The sequence below is a fragment of the Phodopus roborovskii genome, unplaced genomic scaffold (genome assembly GCF_943737965.1).
Source record: "Phodopus roborovskii unplaced genomic scaffold, PHOROB, whole genome shotgun sequence".
Taxonomy (NCBI): domain Eukaryota; kingdom Metazoa; phylum Chordata; class Mammalia; order Rodentia; family Cricetidae; genus Phodopus; species Phodopus roborovskii.
In genome coordinates, this window is record NW_026126588.1 from 19914351 (window position 1) to 19928253 (window position 13903).

A 13903-nucleotide genomic window follows, 5' to 3' on the forward strand; every position below is an offset into this window, starting at 1 on the left:
GCAATCGCCCACTGAACTGAAACTGGGTGAATACAGACATGCTGCAAGTGTGTTGGCTCCTGGTAGCTGGATTAGGAATTCACACAGAAGCAAGGGGTGGGGGAGGCTAGAATGATTCATGTGGCAAATGCATTAGATATGCTGATCTCATTTCTCATGACACACAGATTGCTACAAACAGAAAGGCAGGGGCTGAGGAAGCGCATCAGTATTAAGAGCACTGGCTGCTCTTACAGAGAACCAAGGTTTGATTTCCAGCACCCATGTGGAAACTAACAACATCTGTAACTCCAGTTCTAGGGAATCTAGTGCCTTCTTCTAACCTCTGCACTCACACAGTACACAGACAAACATGTAGGCAAACACTCACATGTAAAATAAAAATGAATATACTTCAAAACAACAACAAATGAACCCCAAGGGAGAAAGCCAGATATGTACACACGTTAGACTAGACATACAATTCCTTCCTCAGTCAGTGACACTCCAGCAATAATGATCACGGCTATCACTCACAGCCTGAATTCTCAGTCTGCTCTCCAATGAAGTGAATCGGGGCTCCCAGAGAAAGTGCTGCTTCTAGGGCTTACACACAGTGACAAGGGCACCTCGGAGTGTCAGAGAGCAGGTAGTACTAACAGGAAAACAATCCAACCAATTTAAAACCTACTAATGAGAATGTGTATAGAAGACAGCAGAAAGAGCTCCAGAATGAGCAAAGCTAGAACAATCTGAGCCAACCAAATGAGGTGGCTAGACTATAGTCAAGTACAAAATAAACACCCATGAGTCCATACCGAAATAAGCAAATTACTGGGTAAAAATCTGGAAGAAGAGACAAATCTCCATGCAGAAATACAAACAATTTATACAGACACTGCTACCAGGAAGGTTAATTTCTACTGGACAGACGTGGCGGCACACACACAATCCCAGCCCTGGGGAGGTGGAGACGGAACGTCAGCAGTGAAGGTCAGTCTCAGTTCCAAGTGAGTTCGAGACCAACCTGCGCTTCACAAGACTGACACAGGAGGAGGGTGTTCCCCTTTACTTTCTAAACACAACAGGGCTTCCTTCTAAAGAATACGGTTTGAGAAGGGAGAATAACTTTACAGTGGAGAGACTTCAGCGAGACCAAGACGAACACTACCTGTGAGGAGGTGTATCAATGATATGCACCCTTGATCTGATCTAAGAAAAACCCTCCCCTACACATACGATTTCAGTCTAATTGTGAGAAAAATCCCAGACAAATCCCGAGGTACATGACCTACAAAATATCTGATTAATTAGTGATTCTCAAAACTACCAAAGTCATCAAAAACAGACAAGAAAAGCCTAAGGAGTCTTAACATGAATCAACAGTGTATCATTTGACTGAATATGGAGTTCACTGGCTATTGTGCACAATCTGCTATTGTGGGTAGAATTCAGGGATGAAGGCTCACTATGCAATGTCACATACCTGGCTTTTTTGTTTTGTTTTGTTTTGTTTTGTTTTTTGTTTTTCGTGACAGGGTTTCTCTGTATTTTTTTGGAGCCTGTCCTGGAACTAGCTCTGTAGACCAGGCTGGCCTCGAACTTACAGAGATCCATCTGCTTCTGTCTCCCAAGTACTGGTACTAAAGGTGTGTGTCACCAACGCCTGGCTTTTATAATAGGACAAAAAGAAAGCCAAGCAGTGACAAGAAATTAGCTAGTCAGATTGCCTAACCGGATGGTGCTTCTCTTCTCGCTGAGCATCATGCAGTAAACTCAGCAATGTCACTTTGGGAAACTCCATTCATTATCTGCATTTTTTTTTTTTCATCCACAGAGCCAAACTACTCCATTTCTGCTCACCTCTTTCAGTCCTTAGCACATACATGACATCCAGATGAAACCTATCCTTCTGCTTGGGTAACAGTGCTGGAGTCTGTCCCAGAGCAGGTGACCTTTCCCGGTTAGGTTCCCTCTAGTCCTAGCTTATAATGTGACCTCAACCCTGCTACCTATGCATTCACTTTATTCAAAAGAAGGAGTCTCTTGAATAGAGTGGCAGGCCCCTCAGAAGGGAGCACCAGCGACCCACTCCATTCTTCACGCCTCTCATTTTACACAAACTTAAATTCCACACCATCCAGGGCCACTTCTGTTACATCCCTGAAGACGCGCTTACTGACAAGAACACTGAACTAGAAAGAATGGCTTGGACAGGGAGAGGCTCACAGTGGGAAGTACAAAAGGAGCTTACTGAAAAGCTCTGCAGAGGAAACCAGTAAGAGGTGGGCCTCTGTCTGGCACCTGGTGCCAGCTGTTCAATAGGGTCATACTTTCATCTAACTGATGAACACAGTAACAGTGATCTAGGAGACTGAAAAAAATATCATGAATTTTATCAACTAGGAAAATTAATAGCAGTTGTCCCTAGGATAGTTATAAAACATTGTATTATACATCATCAGCTTTCTTCAAAGATATAGAAATAAACAGAATTTATTATTTAATGAAACAAATTAGGATATTTGGCTCTAGGTGACCAGTAATAACTTTATATACCTAGGACAGGAAGACATTAGCCACACACTTAATCTTTTTAAGTATTGACAGTTTCTAGCTATGTTATGTTGTGCAGGCTGCCCTCAAACTCACAATCCTGCCTCAGCCTCCTGAATGGAAAAAAAAAAATATATATATATATATATATATTCATATATATATATATATTCTCTACTTCTGAACCTGTTACTACCTTCAAGTAAGTGTGACATTAATCCTCATGGCTAATAGCACCTCTGAGCAATCTAATTTTTAAAGCTAGGCCTGAATCTCTGACAGGGAAGGACCTGTCACTGTAAGGTGTGCATGCTTGTGATGCTGGGTTCACGGAGCTCTACTTGGAACTCCTTACATTCACCCACATCACTATTGTTTCTAAGAGTAAAAGTCTCATGTGCCAGAGTTTAGGACTCACTTTCCAAAATGAAACTAAGAAGCAAGTGTGCTCATTTTTCTCTTTCATTTAGTAAATAAAAAAGGACATTTAGACCCGGGGCTGTTACTCTGCAGTAGGACATTTGCCTAGCCTGTACAAAGCTTTGGGTTCAATTCCTAGGCAGACCAAATGACACTGGAAGGGCTCTGAAAACTATCATGTTATTGATCCCACAGCCCACAACAGCAGTTTCAGACCTGTGAGATAAGCAAGCCAACCCCCTGCTAAAGAAAACACTGTAATACCCAAAGTCTCCAAACAAGCAGAAACAATCAGTGCCTACCACAAACAGATGGACCAAAAAGCATGACACACAATCATGAACTATTACTTAGTCATAAAACATGGATGGACCCTGAAAATATTATGTATGGAACATAAGCTAGACACCGAAATTCAAATATTCTAATTCTACTTACATGAAGTATGTAAAGTCAACAAATTAATGAACACAGAAAGTACTGGAAACCGGGTAGTGAGGAGTTAACTGCTTAACAGCTATTTAGTCGGGATGATGAAACTTTTCATAGAAAATGATGATTGCCCAGCAACTGTCTATGTAACTAAAGTTACCAGATTATATGACTAAAAATATTTACAATCAGATCACATGTTGCTTAAAATCTATAGAACAAATTCATTTTAATGAATACAACATACTTTTCAACAAAATACTAACAAACTGAACCTAGCAATGCAAAAAGATTCCATGCTATAACCAAGGGTTTTGTTCAAAGTATACAAGCTGACTCAAAACTTAAACTCAACCATCATATGTAACTATCAATGGTCAGAAAAACTCAAACAGTCCACACAGCCCTACCCTCATTCACAGCAGAGCTCAGGCTGCAGGCAGTACCCTACTCACTGAGCAAAGCTGAAGTGACACCCTGGGGCTTGGGACAGCCAAGGCCCTAGCCATCACGTTTATTCAACACGCTACCAGAAGCCCTAGCAACAAGGTAAAAGCAATTTTTTTCTAAGAAATAGAACTATCTTCATTTGCAGACTAGATAATTGTGTATATAATGCCAAGGAGAAGGAAGGAAAGACTTAAAAGGAACAGGATTACTTTCAGTAAAGTTGCAAATACAAACTCAAACCCCCCCCAAATTGAATCACATTTTTATATTAGCAAGAATATGTGGGAAAGTGTCCAAATAAAATTACTTAGGTACTGTATAGCACATATATACTAAAAGCTACAAAACGATGGCAAAGCCTAGACAATTAGTGATGCAGCTGCTGGCAGCTGCCCCTGCCCCAGTAATGACCCACCATTCATCCTGAAAGCAGCCCTAACTACACTCACAAAGCACTAGACATGACGAGGCTGCGCGAGGGGGGACAGGGCGACACATGAACTTGTTGGGAAGAGTTCAGGGGAAGTTGAAGGGGTTGAAAGAGAGTGGTGGGGCTGAAAACCCAAATGAATTATCTTCATGTATGAGATCATCAAGTCTAAAAAAGTTTCAGATGGAAGATACATAAAAATCTAAATGGGCAAACATACCATATTCGTGGGCTGAAAAATGTAAGTATGTCAAACCTTTACAAAAGGATCCATGAGTTTAAAACAAATCCTATGAAAATCTCAGGACAGCTTTTTGTAAATACAGACTGCAATAGAATCTTGACTTTCAGAAGGGTATATGCCATTTATGAAAATGGCAAAACTGAAGGGCTTTGACAATCCTTTCTTCCACAAAAAAGGGAAAACAATTTAGAGAGTGCAGGCTCATGCTTTAAGAGACCAGAAAGACCCAGTGAAATCCGTAGCATTTACACAGCCCTGCTCCCGTTCCCTTCTTTCCGGATGTATGGCAATCTAACCAGTCACTTCCATGGTGGGAACTGGCAGGGCTGGCAGTCACGCCTTCAAAGGCTCATTTCCAGAGAACTATGTGCCTGGGCTCTGAGTCCCAGCGAGGGTCCACCTGGACAGCTGGCTTTGATCTGACGAAGAGCTGTCTCTCTGCACAAACGTTCGGACCTTAGGAACACTGGTCAGAGACTCACATGTTTCAGTTGTTTTTAATCTACAGACATTTCATCTCGAAGGGCACCTAGCTATTAGAGGAAACTATTTCGACGTGTTTACTAAAGCACTGGCCCTTGTTCTGCTGTTGTAAAACACTTCAATGCAGCAACAAGCCTAAGTGAATAAGCTAAAGGCAGGCACAGGAACCGGGTGCTGGCCTGGGTGCTGCTCCTCTCTGCACAGGCATCCTTGTTACCTGCAAAAGCAACTGGCGAGCCTGGGAATCATTCTCAAGGCACACAACTCCCTGACCATCAGTTTCTCTGCTGGAATGTCAAGGGTAGCTGCTAGCATATTCTCATTTCCTTAGTAACGAGTCAGATCCTGTAGGACACAGCACTTGCAAGGAGGAATGACGTGTAGGAGACCCTCAGCCAGCTGAAGTTCATCACCTGGCTGTAATTCTACCCTGAAAGACCCTCAGCCAGCTGAAGCCCATCACCTGGCTGTAATTCTACCCTGAACATGACATCACAGGCCTTCCAGAACTTTAAAATCTCCTGTTTAAACAAAACCACCAATAAATGTCATCTTTTAAGGAAATAAAGTTTAGCTTCCCGATTTGCTCACATTTGGCTATACTAAGAGAACTTCTGGAAACCACAATGGCAAGAGGAGCAGAAGCTGGAGTGGAAAGCAACAGAAGTGCTTACTAAAGGAGGCGAGGGGTAGGAAAACAGCATGCAAGCACAATGCAACCTCGGCCTGGACAAGAACCCTCCCTCTGGTGCAAGCAAGAGTCTCAGCGAACACACTGTCATGGGACACCGTGGCAGACACCTGTCGCCCAGCCAGAGGAAGAGGTAGGAAGGCTGCTGCAAGTTTGAGGCCAGCTTGCTCTACACGGTAGGTGAGTTCTGGATCACCCAGGCCTATAGAATATGTCTCAAAATCAACACACACACACACACACACACACACACACACACACACACACACACACACCCTCCCTCCCTCCCAAAACTACAGGAAAAGTGGGCAATAAGGATCATGCAAAAGGCCAGGAGCAGAAAGCAAATCCCTGTAAGCACAGCCTACATGCAGGCCAAGGCAGGGTGGTACTGCTCATCAGGGAAGCAGGTCTCTGGGAACTAGGGTGCCTGAGACCCAGCAGGCAGCAACAGTCCAGCCTTGCCTTTTAACTACACCACAGGCACGCCCTTTGCTTGTTTTGTTGTTTTCTTGCTTTTTATTTTTAATCCCATCTTTCAAATCGGGCTGACCTTGCGTACATTCTACAGCCCAAGCTGGATTTGAAATTATGACTCTCCTGCCTCAACCGCTCAAGTGCTGGGACTACAGGTGTGTGTCAGGAGGCTCTGAACAATATGTCGGTGGTGTGTGTGTGTGTTTGTTTGTTTTTGTAGGGGAAGTGGGTTGAGTGAGGATGGTGGTTGGGATCACATCAAAGCCTTCCCTATGCTAGAAAAGCTCTTCACTAGTGAGCTGTGAACCGAGCCAACAGCACAAACAGTACATGAAAGTTTTGTGCTGTTTCCTAAATCTTTTTACAAAATTCACCTTAATTGCATTTAAGTACTATAAAATCATGAGGTAAAATAATCTATGTCCCAAAAGAACTTCACATGTATGAAAATTCTGTTTTTGTATGAGGAAGTATGTATGCTCACACAGGCCAGAGGATAACCTTAGATGTCTGTCATTCCTCAGGAGCCATCCACCTGAGTTTTTGAGACAGGTTCTCTCTCTGGCCTGCAACTACAAACAGGCCAGGTTAGCAGGATAGTGAGCCCGGGGTGTGCCTGTCTCTGCTCTGTCTGCCTGGGCTGGGATTAGGAGCATGCACCCTTGTGCCTGGCTTTTAGACTTGAGTTCTGGGAAGTGAATGACTTCCACCCTCATGCTTGCAAGGCAAGCAGTTTGCCAACTCCACCATCATGAACTTCGCTAGTGCTTCGTGAAGGAGTGGGAGGGAATAAACAGCAAACGACAGCATCAGCGACAATTGTGAGAGACTGTCAACAGCAGGCCAATCTACTTGTAAGGCATGTTCTTCCCTACACTTCACCTTTATAGATTTCGTTTTTAAAGTTTGAAACTGTCCCGAATAAGGTTATACCAGATGTGATATTATACGTCTGGAATTCCTACCTCTGAAGCTGAGGGGGAGGATTACAAATTCAAGGTCAGCCTCTGCTACAGAAAGGGGGCACAGGAAAAGGAAGGGGAAGAAAAAAAGGGAAAGGCACTTATGCAGACACAAAAACAAAACCTAACATTAGACTGAGAGATGCATTTTTACAAGGCATATCAAGAGGCAGCAAATTCATTTAAGTATGCCAAGTGGGAGAATTGTAACCAATGCTGGTTACAAAGGTGACTGGTATCCTTACTGCTACCACAAAATAACGGTGACAAAAACAAGCTTTGACTTATCTGTAACAGTGGTATTACAGCTGTCTTAAAAGTGACAGTTAAAGCCGGGCACGGTGGCACACACCTTTAATCCCAGCACTTGGGAAGACAAAGGCAGGAGGATCTCTGTGAGTTTGAGGCCAGCCTGAATTACAGTGAGCTAGCTCCAGGACAGTCAAGACGACATACAGAGACCCCGTGTCTCAGAAAACAAAAATCAGAAAGTGTCAGTTAAATGGTTCACTTGTGTCAATTGAGCTTTTAAAGAGAGATTTTTTTTTATTGTGTGTTATGTAATATCTAATAACAAATAGTTTGGGATGTGTCCTATCGCTATAATATCTATGCTGCATAAACAAATACTATATAATATATAAGATTACATTCTAAATATAAGGAATTACCTATATCCTGCTTAAATTTCCCCTTCTTACCCCCCCCCCCCCGACTAAAGAACTGGAAATGAAGAGTAGCTTACACCCAAAGTAGAAAAAATTATAAGAATAAAAAGTTGTACTGAGGTGCAGGCCATCTGTACAGCATGTACCCAACATAACTGAGACTGTTCAGCACCACAGAAAGAAAACCAGCAGAGCAGCAGAAACAGAAAAAACAAATATTACAAATGGTTTCTTTGTTGGAACTGATAAAACTTCTAGTAGACTGGATAGCAGAATAAGAGAAGATGAGTGTTCTAACCTCAGAAGGAAAGCCAGGACCAACTATACATCTCACAATCCTGAGGAGACTGTTTGGTCAGTGCTGTCAATGATTCTGCTAATACAGATGGCAGCTAAGATTAGCATATGGACAAATTCCTCAAAAGAAGCAAAATCCAAAGGCACTGAGGATAATTTAAATAGCCTCACATATACCAAAGACATTGATTTTGTGGTTAAAAGTCTTCTCAATGTGGTGGTATCTTGCTTGTACAAATAACTCCTGCCTATAGGTCAGAGAATGGAACTTGCCACTAGCTAACCACAGAGGTCTGCAGTCTGTACAGACAGACAGGAAGTGAGGTAGCTGGGCGGAAACAGAATATAAACAGGGGGAAACAGAAACTCTTCTCTGCTGAGATGTGAAGGAGGTAAGGCGTGGCAGTGGCTTGCTCCTCTCTGATCTCAGCATTTTCCTCTATATCAGATTCCAGGTTTTTATTATCAAGACCAATTAAGAACCATTTACATCACAATAACAAAACGAACAAACAAAACACCTCCAGGCCTACACTGACTATTGACTCATGAAGAATTTTCCAAAACATAATTTTTTAAAAGGTTTACTTTTTTTTTTTTTTAATTTTATGTGTCTAAGTGTTTTGCCTGTGTGTGTGTGTGTGTGTGTGTGTGTGTGTGTGTGTGTGTGTGTACTAGGTACATGTCTGGTACCCTTGGAGGTCAGATCCCTGGAACTGGAGTTACAGATGCTTAGGAGCCACCATAGAGATCCTGGGAACCAAACCAGGGTCCTCTGCAAGAGCAACAAGTACTTCTAGCTGTTGAACTGTCTAGAGAGCTAGCCACTATCTCAAATACTTAAGGCAAACAAAACGAAAAACCTTACATGTGCTCTATTAGAAAACAGAAGAAAAGAAAATCCTAAACTCATATCATGAAACAGCGATCTAACAACCAGACATTAAGAAAAGTTGAGATCATTATATCTGTGCAATTACATACACAAAACTTTTCATCAAACTATCAGCAAATACAATGCACTGATATGTAAGCACACCATGATCACGTGTTTACCTAGAAATGCAGTACTGACTTAAAATGTTTCAGGGACCAAATGAGATTTTCAGTAGTTAAGGGTGCTGGTGAAGGTCTGATGACCTGTCCACAAAGTTTCCTCTGACCTCCACATAGGACCCATTAATTGTTAGTTAAAGCTGGGAGTAGTGCGTACGCCTTTAATTCTAGCACTTTGGAGGCAGTGGCAGGTGGATCTCTGTGAGTTCAGGGTCAGGCTGGTCTACAGAGTGAGTTCCAGGACAGCCAGGAGACACACAGAGAAAGCCTGCCTCAAAAAAATTAAACAAACAAAATGTTAGTCAAACGAGAGTAGTAATACTGTATTTCACAAACTGGAGTCTCTGCATCCCACCCATCTGTGGAGCAGCTACCATCTGCATGTCCCTTCATTTCCCCCAACAGTATTCCACTGCAGGAAAAAGCATCAGAATGAGGTCTATTTTGGAGATAATTCCCTACCGGTAGAAACAGACTGCAAAAGCAGTTATTATCATAAATCAGGAGAAATACTGTTTTGATTTTTTTTTTTTTTTTTTTTTGTTTAAGGTCAAGGGCACCTCATAAATCAACTACAGGATGACTTTAAAGGCTCAAGATTCCAGTAAGTTTCTTACCAGTATGGAATAAAACCTGCTCAGCAATCAACCTATACTCAAAAACTAAAAACTTAGCTTTCACACCGTCAAGGAGGTGAAGCTCAGTTTTGATGTACAAATGTGTTCATGGCCCAAATTAGCAAGATGGGGGACAAATGGGACCACATACCCAAGAAGCACACTCATTTCTTCCAGAACTCACTAAGCATGGGTTTAAAAGTTACCACACTTACACGCTTCAAAGTTCTAGAGAAAGCCCCCACAAACAGAAGCAGACAACAGAACAAGCCAACAAAATTCTACTGACAGCAAAAATTTGCACTAAGCACAACTGGGCATTTAAAAGTAAAATCTGCAGTTAAGTGAAATCAATGACCCCAAGCAAGCAGTTTAAAAAGCAAAACAAAACAAAAAAACCATGGGCTTCATTTAGGCCTCGCATGTAGGTTTAATATTACATTGAGAATGTGCTATAACTATAACTGGAAAGAGATTTACAGAATATTTAATTTTTTAGGACATAGTATAAACTTTTAATATGATTAAACATTTGTTAAATGCATGGCCCAATCATTTTATTCATTGTTAAGCCTTTAAATTTTAATTTAGAAGAATTGTTCAACAAAAATCTTAAAATAAAATTGAATGGTTAAATGTGAGAGATTTTACAAAGAGAGAAAAAAAAAAGGTAGAAAATGCCAAGTTTAGTAGGTTCTAAACCTAGTAGTTTCAAATAAAATCTAAAACCCCAAACCAAAATTTCCATTATGGCCCAGTACTTAATGTTTCTTTGAAAAAATAAGTTTTAGTATTACTATAAATTTCATCATCTTTTACTTTGGATTTCTTGAGTACAAAGCAACCTCTACTAGCCAGGCACAAATCCTAACTCATCTCTAGCCTGCCAAATTTGCTTTAAAAGCTTGGGGATACCAATTTTGGTGTTGAGTACTAACTATAAACAGAAAACACCAACTAACTCAAATGACAGGGAGGAACAAGACTACTTCATGTTCTCACTAGTGTGTGAGTAAACTATAAACTTAAATTTCGTAGGTTTGAAACTCAGGGGCACTCAGGGGAATTAGGAAAGAGGCTGCAGTAAGATAAAATGGTTTGCAATCCCAGCCGGCTCTCAGGAAGCTGAGGCACAGGAAGGATCAATGATCAAGGGTGCAAGACCACTCCCACAGACAAAAGAAGATCCTGTTTCAGTGAACGAAACAAAAACCAAGAAAAGAAAAAAGCTACAATAATCAAATGACAAACCTACTAATCAACAAAGCTGAACTAAAGGGGACTCAGGCAGTAACTCAGCAGTAGAATGCTTGCATACAGTACGTTTGACCTCCACCCCAGAAAGAATAGCTGAGAGCCTAAGACACTGACATACACATACGTGGTTTAAGTATCTTCAAAATGGATGGGCAAACGTCTCCATTAACTGTGCTACAACAGCTGAAGCTACGTGCAAATAAATAATGAATAGTGATGTCGACTCAACACTGGAGTTAGTGCAGAATACATTTCAGACCTCAATAGAAGCAATCTACTCCTACAATAGTCTACAAAACACACAAACCTTTGTAAATCTGTGTAACCTTGTGGTTGGGGGGGGGAACTCACAGGACACAAAAAGCACAGAATTGAAAAGGAAATTATTTGGACTTTATTAAAATTTAAAACATTTCTTCTCAAAAGGCATTATTTATCACAAGGCATGTGGTATATAACTGTAGTCACAGGTAGAAGAGAATTTAGAGTGTAAGGCCCAGAGTGATCTCGAAAAAGACAACCAACCAAAAATTAGTATCTTTAATTAATTAATTTTTTATGTGTATGGGTGTTTTGCTCGAATGTATGTCCATGTACTGTGTGTGTGTGTGTGTGTGTGTGTGTGTGTGTGTGTGTGTGTGTGTTCCCTGCAGAGGCCAGAAGAGAACGTTATATCCTCTGGAACAAGAGTTACAGAAAGTTATAAGTTTCCACATGGCTGCGGAGATTTTAGCTCAGGTCCTCTGGAAAAGCAGGCAGTGCTATTAACCACTGAGCCATCTCTCCAGCCCCACTTCCTGATATAATGTTTGTTCCTTTATTTTAGAGGCAGGGTTTCTCTGCATAGCCCTGGCTGTCCTGGAACTCACTCTGTAAACCAGGCTGGCCTCAAACTCACAGACATTCGCCTGCCTCTGCCTCCCAAGTGCTGGGATTAAAGGTGTGAGCCACCACCACATCCACCTCCAATTTTTTTAAATGAAGAGCAAAGTGAAAATACTAACTATAATCTAGAGAAGTATAAACTTCCCATCTAATGATCCACATCTGTGCTATAAGAACTTTCTAAAATTAAGACAACTCAGCAAGACTTGGGAAGATCTGACTGAAAACAAAGAGTTCTATAAATGGCCAAAGAGCACATGGAAAGATGCCCAGTGTCCACCATTAGCCATTTCACAAAGGACACACTTACTAATGACTAGCACCAAACGTGGACAGAGAAGTCCTGCTAAAAGTAGCTGTAACTCTCACACTGCTGAGGATGGTTTGCCAGTGTACTAAAATTAAACATCACCTTATCAGACAACATAGCAATCTATTTTTAGATGCTTACAAGAAAGGAAAATACTTTTTTTTTAAAACAGATTTTTTGAACATTCATAACCAAAGTTCACTAGCGGGTGAATACATATGGTCTCTCATATAACAGTGTCTCTCTACTCAGCAGCAAACCAAGGAAACCCCTGGATGCAGCACAAATGTTTCTATGACTGCACGCTTGTGAAGATAACCCAAGGATGCTTAAAACTGGTGAATCCTATTATACCTATGAAGCAAATAAAGACAAAGAGGAGGGAGAGAGGGACAATCTATAAAATGTAGTCACCGTACTGGTTTTTTTTTTTTTTTTTTCTCTAGTCTCATGCATAAAATGGTGTGTTAAGGTCCCTCAGAAGAGAGCTCTCAATACCCTTACCACAGCCTTCATACTCCCCAGACAGACATAGCTGTCCCCTACTGTCGTCTGTTTGCAATCGGTTATGTGCCATTTCAACAGCTTTACCTTCCCAGTAACTAACTAGTCAGAGCTTTACATTTTTGAGGGGCTGTAGGTATAGCTCAGTGGTAGAACATGTGTTGAATGCATGAAAACCAGGGTTCAGTTTCCCACACACACACACACACACACACACACACACACACACACCAGGAGGGAGGGAGGGAGGCTGGGAGGGAGGGAACAGGGAAACACAAAGGAACTGTGACTACTGAACATTAGTCTGGAATCAGAATGAACTAGGGGTGGTACATGCCTCTGATCCCAGAACCTGTGAGACTGACGCAGTTAACGTTCAAGGCCAGCGGGACTACACAGTAAAAACAACAAGTAACAGGTAATGTTAATACTACATCACACATTCTTACAAGCCCTAGGTCTGTGCAAGTGCATATGGTACATCTCCCTTAAAAGTTCAAAATAATCGTAAAGGGGGTGAATTAACATCTGAAAGAATAAAACTTTTCTTAAAATTGGAATGTTTTCCCATATTGATTTCTCCATAGGCTCAGGGAACGAAATCTGGGCATAGGAATGTTCTGGTAGTGTAGTCTACTTCCAAGAAAGCATGCAATCGCCATGCTCACTCCAGGACGTTTCGCTGTAGGACGGCTGCATTGCCACACCTTTACTACACGGAGCCATCACCCCAGTTGCCAGTCAAAGGCCTCTTTTCCTTCCTCAATCAGAAGAGCTTCAGTGCTCAAAATAGAGCTGTGGAATGTGGGAAATCGCCATGGCACTGTACTCATATGCTGGATTTACTCAAGGCTGATCTCTGACCTCTACTTCCTTACAATTTTTGCTCAAGTCATCCCCTATTACTGAATTAGTCCCCGAGTCACATTCCACTCATTTGGAGTAAACTCAGTTGCAATGTAGGCAAGCCTCTGGGGACTATCATTAGGAAGGAAGTCAGTATTTTCCATGATTTCCTTAAAATAGTCAAATAAATGTTACTGAGGGAAACAAGACTTCCATGCAGCTAAGAGCAGATCTATTCTGACACTATGAATCTTTGAACGCACATTAGAACCACGCCCTTCACTGCAGCTCTCTTCCTTACAGTCATTCACCGTAAGTCCACATCAAAACGAAAACAAG

The 13903-nt window shown here is 41.6% G+C and overlaps 1 protein-coding gene across 1 annotated transcript in view; it reads right to left on the reverse strand.

The window, feature by feature from the left end:
• Tmem131 (transmembrane protein 131) overlaps positions 1-13903 on the reverse strand; it is a 125648-nt gene that overhangs the window by 86019 nt on the left and 25726 nt on the right. The gene's annotated exons all lie outside the window — the stretch shown is intronic.